This window comes from Babylonia areolata, chromosome 26 (genome assembly GCF_041734735.1).
Source record: "Babylonia areolata isolate BAREFJ2019XMU chromosome 26, ASM4173473v1, whole genome shotgun sequence".
NCBI classification, from domain to species: domain Eukaryota; kingdom Metazoa; phylum Mollusca; class Gastropoda; order Neogastropoda; family Buccinidae; genus Babylonia; species Babylonia areolata.
Genome location: NC_134901.1, coordinates 41,969,256 through 41,981,196, shown reverse-complemented (window position 1 = coordinate 41,981,196; position 11,941 = coordinate 41,969,256).

The following is an 11,941-nucleotide window of genomic DNA, read 5'->3' as shown; positions in this document are numbered from 1 at the left end:
TTTCGCACAGTTGTTCCAAAACCGAGCAATCCTGGAAGCTGGCTTTCAACACAGTCCGTGCGACGTCACAGTGGAGTCCGTGTGACGTCACAATGGACCTTTTTCTGTTTTCCTTTCTAGAGAACCAAGCCTCGCCCAGTATGGCGGCGCCCTATGTTGCAACCAGACTGACAGTTTTAAATGAGTCTGTGAAATTGTCTTTGAAACGGAGGTATGTTCAGTTTTGATCCATGGTTCTTGTAATTATTTACACCCATATTCCCTTCGTGGGTGAAGAACAGAAAGGAGGAGTCTGTGCTGTGCAGACTGCATGCGGGGCACACTTTTGTTTTACTCATTCTTTCTTGTTGAAGGGGAAAGAGGCCCCTCGATGTATTCTCTGTGATGAGTCACCGTGAAACACGTGCTCCTTGACTGTTGGGCTCTGCATGACGTTAGACACAGACATTACACGGCGGTTTCTTTGAAGACTTCGTTTCGTGATGTCCCTCCGTGGGCGCTGATGGACTTCTTGAAAGAAGTGAACATTTTTGATCAGATTTGAAGGTTTTAAACTATGGAAGGTTTTTTTAAAAACTTTGAGTGGAAAGTTTGAAGTGGTGACTCGTTTTAATTGTTTGGTTTTTTACCCTTGTAGTGGGTATTAACGTGGCGATAGCCTTGAGATGGCCTTAGTGGTCGGCGAGGCTCTGAACACCGTAAGTTCATTTCATTTACCCATATGCCTGGATTTTAGAGCCTGATGCCATTTCAGACTTTGTGCTCCCATTGGGAGTCAAGCTGAGTGAGTGGCACCAACCAGAGCCGTGTAATCTGCCTGTTGTGTCTTTGACATTTTAGAGAGAGAGAGAGAGAGAGAACCACGAAAGGCGCGTCAGTGCACGTTTTTTCGCTTTGTGTGATTGAAGTCCGATGCCTTTTGTTGGGAAGTTATGAGTCGCTAGCGAACGTGAAAATGGTTGGGTAAAGTCCTGTTATAGCATCCTAAATTCTTGCACCTATTTTACAGGCATTTTGTGTGTGTGTGTGTGTGAAACGATATTACCATTAAATGTTGCGTGTTTGTCTGAGCGTGTAGGTGTGCATGCCTGAAATCTGATTGAATGACACAGGGGAAACGAATGATGAGCGCCCAATGGCAGCCGTCAGTCGGCTCTACCCACGTAGGCAGCCTGTTGTGTAAATGATTCCGTGTTTGTAAAGCGCTTAGAGCTTGGTCTCCGACCGAGGATAGGCGCTATATAAGTACCCATATCAATCAATCAATCAATCAGTGGTGTAACCCATTATCAGTGGATTTCCACTCTTATTTCTGACGTTATTTTACTCCGTTTTGATGCGGATTCAGTCACTGAACAGTAATTGTGTCACCGTCTTGCCTTTTCACGATTTTCGCCCCACAAACCATGGAAATGTAACCACTATGTGCAATGATTTAGGAGGCTATGATAGGACGTTTGCAGTTGCGCTGGAATGTTTTTGATCAAGGAACATGTCAGAATTAGCCATTATCTTTTTTTTTTTTTTTTTTTGATTCACCCCCGTTCAGCCTGCAAGCTATGTAAAATTCAGTGGTCAGGAATGGATGTCTGGAATATCGGAGTATAATTAGCTGTCGTAAGGTGAGATGGAACCGCCACCTTCAGAGTGCAGACCATGTAAAATTCAGTGGCAGCTGGAATGGGTTTCCGGAATACTGGAGTATCAAAACGAGCTTTTGTGTGAAACGAAATCGCTACCCCGTTGAGTGAAAACCATGTAAAATTCAGTGGCAGGAAAAGCTGCCCAGAACATTATTGGGATGTTATCTATCTTGCCTCATACAGTTAAAGTGAATCCCTGTTTGATGGCAGACAATTTTTTGTGTGGTATTGCCGTGAGTCATAAACACTGGTACGACGGGCGCAATGGCCGAGTGGTTAAAGCGTTGGACTTTCAATCTGAGGGTCCCGGGTTCGAATCTCTGTAACGGCGCCTGGTGGGTAAAGGGTGGGTGATTTTTTTACGATTTCCCAGGTCAGTATATGTGCAGACCTGCTTAGTGCCTGAACCCCCTTCGTGTGTATACGCAAGGAGAAGATCAAATACGCACGTCAAAGATCCTGTAATCCATGTCAGCGTTCGGGAGGTTATGGAAACAACAACATACCCAGATTACACCCCCTCGAAAACGGAGTATGGCTGCCTTCATGGCGGAGTAAAAACGGTCATACACGTAAAAGCCCACTTGCGTACATACGAGTGAACGTGGGAGTTGCAGCCCATGAACGCAGCAGAAGAAGAAAAAGATAAGCACTGATACATCTGGCATGAGAGAACTCATGTCTCTTATTTATTCATTATCATTATTTTCTTTTGATCATGATTTGTATTGGGCGCGTATAAAAAATTTCCTGTGTGTTTACAGCGTCACCTACCTACCTACACACACACACACACTCACACACTCACACACACACACACACACACACACACACACACACACACACACACACTCACACACACACACACACACACACACACACACACACACACACACACACACACACACACACTCTCTCTCTCTCTCTCTCTCTCTCTCTGAGACAAAGAGAGAGAGAGATAGGCAGACAGAGACACTGAGACAGACTCGCATGTACATTTAGTTTGAAAGAGAGAGAGACGGGCGCAATAGCCGAGTGGTTAAAGCGTTGGACTTTCAATCTGAGGGTCCTGGGTTCGAATCACGGTGACGGCGCCTGGTGGGTGAAGGGTGGAGATTTTTACGATCTCCCAGGTCAACATATGTGCAGACCTGCCAGTGCCTGAACCCCCTTCGTGTGTATATGCAAGCAGAAGATCAAATACGCACGTTAAAGATCCTGTAATCCATGTCAGCGTTCGGTGGGTTATGGAAACAAGAACGTACCCAGCATGCACACCCCCCGAAAACGGAGTATGGCTGCCTACATGGCGGGGTAAAAACGGTCATACACGTAAAAGCCCACTCGTGTGCATACGAGTGAACGCAGAAGAAGAAGAAGAAGAGAGAGAGAGAGAGAGAGGCAGACAAGACAGAGACTCTGAGACAGACTCGCAGGTACATATAGTTTGAGAGAGAGAGAGAGAGAGGAGTGGATCCACCAGAAGTAGATGCGTGGGCAGTGCATAAATATTCTGGCCATTGTCCCTCATTAAAGGAGTTTGCACGGGACTCGTTTAGACATTCACTGCATTCGTGTAGTACGTAAAATGAGCTCATGAGAGAGAAAGAGATAACGATAACGATATAACGATGTTTTATTCAGATTAAGGCCAAAGCTCCTTACTGAAGGGGGTGGTCATACAAGAAAAATAAATAAGGAAAATGACTTGACACGATAAAACCAACATCACAAATCAACCAAAAAGTAGCTAATACAATACTCAACAACATTCACAAAATAACAATTCGGAGTCTCTTCAATGCCTCATATAAGTAAGTATATGGCCAAGTTTTTGTTGGGTAAGCTCATGTTGTTTTGACGACATGAGCAGATTAAATCTAAAAAGCACAGGGATCTTTAGAGAGAGAAAGAGAGACAGACAGAGAAGGTGCTTGCTGTTTTTTTTGTGTTTGTTTTTGTTTTTTTTGTTTTGTTTTTTGTTTGTTTGTTTGTTTTTTTAATCTCCGACATAAACCATTTCATTCGTTCACCATGTTTCTGAACACTGAATCAACAACACTTGCATGTAAAAAAAAAAAATAAAAAAATATATATATATATATAAATAAATAGATAAACAAAGATCGTGTCTTCTGATCCTCTTACAATGATTCCTTTCTTCTTCTTTTTTTATTTTTTTTTTTTTATGTATTTATCTTGAAACGGAGGGGTGAGGGGTGGAGGGGGGACACGGGGGTGGGGGATTTAGGGCGTTGTTTTAATGCTTCGCTGATAATAATAATAATAATAATTATTATTATTATTATTATTATTATTACTGACGGCTTCCAGAAAACTTAGGCAGGGGCGTGGGACAAAGAAGATTTTGGGAACAACTTATCGTGACTTCATTCCTTTCGTGTTTTGTTCGTTTTTTCTTGTTGCTTTTCTTTCTTTCTTTCTTTCTTTCTTTCTTCTTCATGCAAATGCTTGCTTTGTACTCAGTGCACTAGCTGCCATGCCATGATGAATGAAAAAATTGAATGTATGTGTGGTCGTGCTAGTAAATGAACAGTAAGTGCGTGTGTTTGTGTGTGTTTGAGTGTGTGGGCGTGACTGTGTACGTGTGTCTTTGTTTGCTTGTTTTATAATTGTGTGTGTGTGTGTGTGTGTGTGTGTGTGTGTGTGTGTGTGTGTAAGTACGTACGTACGTACATGATAATGTACCAGTTGTTCTTTTCATTGCTTTGTTACCTTTAATAGACTATTCCAGTTACTATTCTTATTCGTCGTTCTAATTATTTTATTTTTATTTCATTTTATTTCTATGTTTTGTGTCGTTCTTTATTTTTTATGTTTTGTGTCGTTAAATGGGCAGAATTGTAAAAAGGCCTTTTCTGCGCCTAATTCTTTACCTATTAAAGATTCAATGAATCAGTCAATCCTCTTCTTTCTTTCTTTCTTTCTTTCTTTCTTTCTTTTTCTTTCTTTCTTTTTTTTTTTTTTTTTTTTTTGTAATGATTTGTGTGTGTGTGTGTGTGTGTGTAGTGCTTTGTGTGTGTGTGTGTGTGTGTGTGTGGAGTGCTGTGTATGTGTTGATTTGTGTGTGTGTGTGTGTGTGTGTGTGTGTGCGCGTGCGCTCGGAGAGACAAACAAGATTGAAGGAGAGAGTGGTATCATGTCAGCTGCAGATTTTTTTTTTTTTTTTTTTTTTTTTCGCGGTGTTAGCGCTTGTTCTGATCCTCAGCACTGTTACGTGTGTGGTAATTATTATTATTGTTATTGTTATTATTATAGCTGGTTGTTTTCTGTGACACGTCCATCACGAACACGCTGTCAGCCTCTTAGCGGACACGAACCCCGCAGGGTTTTTAGCTTAACCCTTTCACCGCCAGTCAGTTTAATTATTAGAGTACAAAAATTCCCTTGTGGTAGAAACACAGAAAAGACAGTGGCTAAAGAATAGCTGAGGATTCCCTCTACGATACATAGAAAATATGGCCTTACCTTACCACCACCACCGCACATTAAGAGCAGTAGGTTCATGGATAACAGTACCAATGAATAGTCACCTTTCAGTGACATGGGTCCTCTGCGACGCCTGTGCATAAATGCGAGCTTGACGGTGAAAGGGTTAACTCAGTACGGCTAGTCCTCTCTTCTCCTCTACACAGACCCCTCGGATGTCCAGTGGGTGTCTGAATGACCCAGCCTTTAGCTTCCGTCGTCAGAATTGTGGTATTCTTTGTCAACATTCACCTCTTTAGTATAAGAGCCTTCCGCTTGCAATATTTTGATGGTGGTAATTGGGGTGAAACGCTGTTAACGTCGTCTCTTTCGCCGTTCGTATGGAGAGAGTTAAGAGCAGTAGGTTCATGGATAACAGTACCAGTGAATGGTCACCTTTCAGTGACATGGGTCCTCTACCACGCCTGTGCATAATAAATGCGAGCTTGGCGGTGGTGAAAGGGTTAAGCAGTAAGTTTGTTTTTTTGGGGGGGGGGTTTCAGCAGCAATGCGCGAGACACTGACGCTGCTGCTGATGATGCTGCTGTCTTGTCCATTGCTGGCAGAGAGGCTCTGAGCTACTGCCGTCTTCCTGCCAGTCGAAATGCCGCCTCGACAGCCAGCAGCAGTCTGGCATTATTTATTTTGCAGCATGACGTGTATGCGTGGAGAGAGGGAGGGAGAGAGGGGTGGGGAGGGGGGCGGGGGCGTATACAACTGACACAGGATAGACTCCACAAACTGGCTGTGGGGGGTGGGGTGGGGGGTGGGGGGATTGAGAGGGTGGTGGTGAGGGGTGGGGCGGGGGGGGGGGGGGGGGGAGCAAGGGAGGAACAACAGAAAGATCGAAGTGTGATCACCGCAGGACCAGCAGCAATAACACGCAGGGGCGTGGCTGATGAAGACCATACCACGGGACAGAAGAAGAAGGAGGAGGAGAAGAAGAAGGAGGAAGAGAAGGAGGAGGAGGAGGAAGAGAAGAAGGGGAAGAAGGAGGAAGAGAAGAAGAAGGGGAAGGAGGAGGAAGAGAAGAAGAAGAAAAGGAGGAAGAGAAGAAGAAGAAGGAGGGGGAGGAGGAAGAGAAGAAGGAGGAGGAGGAAGAGAAGAAGAAGGGGAAGGAGGAGGAAGAGAAGAAGAAGGAGGAGGAGGAAGAGAAGAAGAAGGGGAAGGAGGAGGAAGAGAAGAAGAAGAAAAGGAGGAAGAGAAGAAGAAGGAGGGGGAGGAGGAAGAGAAGAAGAAGAAGGAGGAAGAGAAGAAGGAGGAGGAGGAGGAGAAGAAGGAGGAAGAAGAGAAGAAGGAGGAGGATGAAGAGGAGGAGGAAGAATAACAACAAGATGGAGGAGGAAGAGGGGGAGTAGAAGAACAAGACCAAGACCAAAAACGAAAAGAAGATGAAAAGTCATTCGGCTGGGCTCCCAAAGTACAAAGCAAACGGAAAAAAAAAAAAAAAGAGTGATGAAAAAAACAACAACAAACAAACAAAAAAAACACCAGAAGACAATCAAACCTGTGAGGTCAGAACGACACTAGCTGTGCTGACGTGGACAAGGAACCCCCCCCCCCCCCCCCCCACACACACACACCTCATCCGCCCCGTCCAATAGTACAAAAGGAATCAGAACGTGCCGCATGCTAGCTTAGCCAGCCAGCTAGACGGTGATGGTTATCCTAATCCTCTCGCGATACCACTCGTGACAAAGAGGGATCGTCCCTAGGGATTTGATTCTCTCTCTCTCTCTCTCTCGCTCTCTCTCTCTCTCTGTCATTCTCTCTGAATGTCCCCCCCCCCCCCTCTCTCTCTCTCTCTCTCATTCTCTCTGAATGTCCCCCCATCTCTATCTGTCAGTCTCTCTCTCTCTCTCTCTCTCTCTCTCTCTCTCTCTCTCTCTCTCTCTCTCTCTCTCTCTCTGTCTCTCTCATTCTCTCTGTATGTCGCCCCCCCCCACCCCCCGCCCACCATGACCCTTCCCCCCTCACACACACACACACACACACACACACACCTCTCTCTGTCCATCTCTCTCTCTCTCCGCCCCGCCCTGTCAGAAAATGGAAGTTTCTATTGGGGAATGTCTGGTGGTGGTGGTGATGGTGTCAGTCTGTCCACGCTCTGTCTGTCGATGTCCCTTTGTCTGCCTCTGTCTCTGCCTCTGTCTCTGTCTCTCTCTCTCTCTCTCTCTCTCTCTCTCTCTCTCTCTCTCTCTTCCCCTCCCCCCCTCTCTCTCTCTCTCTCCCTCTCTCCGTCTTTCTCTCTGAACATTTCACAGCCAGTTTGTGGAGTCTATTCTGTCAGTTGTAGCCTCTCTCTTTCTCTCTCTCTCTCTCTCTCTCTGTCTCTCCCTCCCTCCTTCCCTCCCTACTCTCTGTCTCTGCCTCTCTCTCTGTCTCTGCCCCTCTCTCTCTGTGTGTGTGTGTGTGTGTGTGTGTGTGTGTGTGTGTGTGTCTTTCCCTCTCCTCCCTTCCTCTGATCTGGCCGGAGGAGATCTACAGCCGTCCCCCAGTAATATAGCCCATCCATTTCCATTTGTCCTGACTGCATTTTCTGTGCTTTCCTCTGGGGGGGCGGGGGGGGGGGGGGGGGGAGTTGTGTGTGTTTGTTGATTCGGTTTTTTTTGTTTTTGTTTTTTGGTGTGTTTTTTTACAAGACTTTAGCATACAGAAATAGACTCCCCGTATTTCCTTTCCAGGCTTGGCTTCCAAGATCTCTTGTCAGATCTCTTTGTCAGTGCGGCTTGCGTTGTGAGTAAATGCGTGCGTGTTGTTTGTGTGTGTGCGCGCGCGCGCGTGTGTCTGTATGTGTGTGTGGCAGGGGGGGGGGGGGGGGGGGTGCGTGTGTGCGCGTGTAAGCACCCCCTCTGACTTGTGAACCCCACATGTGTGGGCGGGCCTTTCAGGGTCGGGCCCGGATTGACTGGCCTCACCGGTGACCTCAGTCCACTGAGACCCCACAGTCACCGATCTTCCATCATGACTGTTTAGTTGTTGGAGCCATGGGTGTAGATAGATCTCTGAAATCCTCTGAAGGAGGAAACATCGTCGTCGTCATCATCATCATCATCATGTGTGTGTGTGTATGTGTGTGTGTGTGTCTGTATGTGTGTGTGTCTGTGTTTCTGCCTCTGTGTGTGTGTATGTGTGTGTGTCTGTCTGTCTGTCTGTGTCTCTGTGTGTGTGTGTTTGTGTGCGTGTGTCAGTGTCTGTGTGTGTGTCATTCTTTCAGAGACATAACTCCCCCTCCCCCCCCCCCCCCCCCACACACACACCCACCCTTCTTTCAGAGACACAACTCCCCCCCCCCCCCCCCCCCCCCCCCCCCCCCCCCCCACCACCCGTCCCCCATTCAGCCACACCGTCCTGTATCTCTCACGCCGTGTGTTGTTGAGGACGAAAGAAACTGAAAAAAAAACAACAACCAAAAAACAAAACAAAAAACCCCACACAATGAAGGAGCTTCCTGCTGCAGCCCCGCGTGCTCTGAAATGCAATCCACTCAGCGTGGATGACGAAGAAGAAGGAGGAGGATGAAGAAGGAGGAGGAGGAGGAGAAGAAGATAAGAAGAAGAAGAAGAGGGAGGAGGAAGAAGAAGGAGGAGGAGGAGAAGAAGAAGAAGAAGGGAGAGGGGGGGGGGGTAGGAAGAAGGAGGAGGAGAAGAAAGGAGGAGGAGAAGAAGAAGATAAGAAGAACAAGAAGAAGAAGGGAGAGGGGAAGGAGGAGGAGGAGAAGAAGAAAGAAGAAGGAGGAGAAGAAAGAGGAGGAGGAGAAAGAAGAAGGAGGAGGAGAAGAAAGGAGGAGAAGGAGGAGGAAGAAGAAGAAGAAGAAGAACAAGAACAAGAAAATGCAATGCACTCACCATGGATGACGAAGAAGAAGGAGGAGGAAGAAGAAGAAGAAGGAGGAGGAAGAAGAAGGAGGAGGAAGAAGGAGGAGAAGAACAAGAACACGAAAATGCAATGCACTCACCGTGGATGACGAAGAAGAAGGAGAAGGGGGAGAAGAAGGAGAAGAAGGGGGAGAAGAAGAAGAAGAAGGAGGAGGAGGAGGAGAAGATGAGAAGAAGAAGGGGGAGGAGGAAGAAGAAGTAGGAGGAGGAGGAGAAGAAAGGAGGAGGAGGAGGAGAAGAAGAAGAAGGGAGAGGGGGGGGAGGAGAAGAAAGAAGAAGGAGGAGGAGGAGAAGAAGAAAGGAGGAGGAGGAGGAGAAGAAGAGGAAGAAGAAATACAATCCACTCACCGTGGATGACGACGAAGAAGGCTGAGAAGAAGAAGAAGAAACGAAATCCACTTATCACGGAAGAAGAAGAAATGCGGTCCACTTACTTCGGAAGAAGAAGAACAAGAAGAAGATGAAGAAGAAGAAAATGCAATCCACTCTCCGTGGATAAAAAAAAAAAAGAAAAGAAGGAGAAGAAAAAAAAAACAACAAGAAAAGCAAGCAAAACCAGGTTACTCCAAGAAACAACAAAAGTTATCAGCGGACACCCAGATGTTTGTATCGTGTTAACAGAGACAGGCAAAAATTTGCTAGGAAGCTTCCAGCCCAAGCTCTCTGATCCGTCATGTTCCAGAGATGGCCATGATGTCACTCGCATATATATATATATATATATATATATATATATATATATATATATATAAGGTAGAGGCAGGCCAGAAAGTCACGGGCAAACAAGCTCCCTGACAATGGTATGCCTGTCTTTGTCTGCCCCAACTGTCAGCGAACATTTCGTGCGCAGATTGGACTATTCAGCCATCTGCGCATTCACAGATAGATTCATGAGCATCCTCCCCCCCCCCCCACCCCACCACCACCCTCCCCCCATTCCCCAGCTGGATGACAACGATGGTCATCATCGATCTCGATGGACACACACCACCAGATATTTAAATATTCCACAAGAAGACAGATTGTGCAACAAGTGTAACATCCTGGAAGACGAAATCCATCTTCTTGATCATTGTATTAAATATAAAACCTTAAGGCAACAATTTTCAAAAAGGATATTCAAAATTCGAGTAACACAGGACATATTCCCAGTCAGGTGATGCTAACAGATGATGAATATATACAAACAAGATTGGGAAAAATTTGTTTATGAATGCTGCTGCAATTTACTGCATTAACTGATTGATTAATTGTGTGTTTTTCATTCGTTCATTCATTTACCATTGCACTTGTGTCTTATAAACCTTACGGTTTCATGACAATAAAATATATTCTATTCTATATATATATATATATATATATATATATATATAAACAGATTGAAATACAGTGTACGAAGTAGACACACCCTTGAATGAATCTCTGCAAGCAGCAACGAGAAGAGAAAACCGAATCCAGACAGTCTAAATCTCTGCAAGCAAGCAGTTTTGAAAAAAAAAACAGCACGACACGAGGAAACGGACGAAGCAGAGTCGACAGCAGTTTTAGCTGCTGGGGAAAAAGGAAAAGAAAAAAAAAAAAAAAGAGTTGTAGCGCACGAACACGTAAAAATATATTTCTTCCTTCTTTTGTTACGGTTACAGCTGTGTTTGGAAGGGGGTGGGGGGGGGGGGGTGGGTGTGTTTGGGGAGGGGGGGGGGGGCAGCTAAAGGAGCTGCCGTGTGTGTGTGTGTGTCTGCCTGTCTGTCTGTCTGTGTCTGTGTTTGCGTGCACTCAAGGCGCTTTCATATTTAGATTACGCTACTGGTCAGCTCAGGTGTTTTTTGTTGACCTGGCAGATGTGGTGTAGCGTATATGGATTTTCTTTTTCTTTTTCTTTTTTTTTCTGAACGCACTGACGCTTCCGTGACTGAGAAACTGAAACTGGCTGTATCCCTGGGGTGGTGTCCCACCCGTAAGTAACTATGTCCCGGTTTCGACTAGTCGCCTGTGGTAACAACTGATGACATGGTGGTGCGTCCATCGAGATCGATGATGACCATCGTTGTCATCCAGTTGGGGGATGGGGGGAGGGTGGTGGTGGGATGGGGGGGGGGGAGGATGCTCATGAATCTATCTGTGAATGCGCAGATGGCTGAATAGTCCAATCTGCGCACGAAATGTTCGCTGACAGTTGGGGCAGACAAAGACAGGCATATCATTGTCAGGGAGCTTGTTTGCTCGTGACTTTCTGGCCTGCCTCTTCTGAACAGCTGCAGCAGTCCTGTTGGCCTCGCATAACTTGGCGCCTTTGTGCACAGCAGCGCGCCATTTGTCACGGTCCACTGCAGATTCCTCTCAGGAGTCAGGGTTGATATTAAACGCTTTCATAGAGACTTTCAGAAACTGGCTGTATCCCTGGGGGGGGGGGGGGGGGGGGGTGTCCCACCCGTAAGTAACTATGTCCCGGTTTCGACTAGTCGCCTGTGGTAACAACAACTGATGATTATAGACTGGTGGTGGGAAGGCTGGCTTCGTTCTGTCTGTGCTTCCGCTGCGCTTTGGCAAACTCTGTCTGTGTTATTGATTTCGTGTGGGGCCAGTCAGTGGTCCAGCATACCATGTGCCATTTGTCATCATTATTATTATTATTCCCTACCTGTCTTGTCTTCCCCGCCTGTCTGTGCGACTTTCTCTCTCTGTCTCTCTCTGTCTCTCTGTTTCTCTTGTCTCTCTGTTTCTCTGTGTCTCTTACTCTGCTGTGTGTGTGTGTGTGTGTGTGTGTGTGTGTGTGTGTCTGTCTCTGTGTCTCTGTCTCTCTTCTCTCTCTCTCTCTCTCTCTTTCTCTTGTCTGTCTCTGTGTCTCTTACTCTGTTCTCTCTCTCTCTCTCTCTCTCTCTCTATTTCTCTCTCTCCCCCCTCTCTCCCCTCCCCCCCCCCCCCTCCCAC